Raw genomic sequence first — 1,470 nt, forward strand, 5'->3', positions numbered from 1 at the left:
TAAAAGACACAGCCCAGGTAAAGAGCATGGGTTTTACTTTATAAAAAAAGACCAAATCAGATGTTTAAGGCCACGGAGTGCAACCAAACCCCACAAGACACCACAGGTGCACCAGCTCCAGGGACCGCCGGGTCGAGTCTTCATCTCAATGAGTTTTTTGGGGGTTTCTTTTTTGCAAGCTTAATCCATACACATCCCCTCTTTGCACGACTAAACATGAAGAATGTGTTATTGCCTCTGGAATGGCCACTGGCAGCTCTCTGCAGGTCCCTCCTCAGCCCAGAGCTCCGTGTCAGCGTGACCCCGTGCCGACGCCTGGGTGCACAGGCTGAAGTCAGCTCCTCCAAATAGGTTCTGTACAAATCCAGCCAGGAGCAGGAAGCCAAATGGGTCCAGGGATACGTGGAGTGACCCAAACCAGCTCCTCTGGGAATCCTGGGCTGGCCTCACTTCCAGTCTCTTTGCCTGAACGAGGTTTTTCACAAACCAAGAGCTTTAAAAACAAAGCAGGGAGGGGAAGGCAAATCCCAGTGGCTGTCTCTCCCTTTGATTTTCAAAACCTCTGTCAGTGTCTCAAGGTGTGGTCTCAGTAACGTCCCTGATTTATGAAAGCACCTCTGAAACACCAGCATTTTACAAAAACAGGCTCTAACAAGGACCTGAACTGCACATTTCAAAGGGCTTTGGCTGGTTAAAGAAGCCTGACTGCTTAGGCATGGGATTAAATCCTTTCCCCCCCTCCCCAACCTTTTGAAGAGTAAACACAGGGCTATGAAATAAAGGCACATTTCAGTTCAATTAAGGCACGTTTCAGCTCAATTAAGGCACAAAAACCTGGTCCACACCAAAGCACGGGGCCTGTTCTGGTTTCCCTCTCCCCCAAAGCCAGTGGGTGTGTTTATTCTCTGGCTGGTAAATCCAACTCGGTGCTTTCTGTTCATGTCCAAGGGCACCCAAATGCATAAACAGGTCCCATGGCTCCACGTGTTTACTTTGTGATAAACAAGCAAGGGGCAGCACCAGGCAGACACAGCTTCCTCCTGCTACAGTCCTCAAGGTCGTGCCCTCAGGGCAGCAATAATCACATCTCCTCCTCCTCCTCACTGGCTCTTGGAGAGGAGCAAAGGGAGGGAGAAAGCACCCAGGGGAGAGGCAGCACCATGTAGTTCCTCACAGACCCTCCCCCAGAGGTGCTCCCAAGGGAGTTTCCAGCAGAACAGTCAAACAGTCTAATTCTTAATTAGAAAAACTTAAAAATGAACCTTATCCTTCAGCTGCCACAAGCCCAGCTGGAGGCAGGGTGATGGGGACACGCCCAGGGCTTGGCAGAAGAGCAAGGAGGAGCTGAGTGGTGTGCAAGGCACAGCCCACCAGTCACATCAGCCAGGCTGTGAGCCCAGAGCTGAGCCCCACAGTCTGCCCAGGAGGTGAGAGTGGCTGGCCCAGCCCCCCCAACCCCTGCAGCACCCA

This window comes from Merops nubicus, unplaced genomic scaffold, assembly GCF_000691845.1.
Source record: "Merops nubicus isolate BGI_N331 unplaced genomic scaffold, ASM69184v1 scaffold23874, whole genome shotgun sequence".
Lineage (NCBI taxonomy): Eukaryota > Metazoa > Chordata > Aves > Coraciiformes > Meropidae > Merops > Merops nubicus.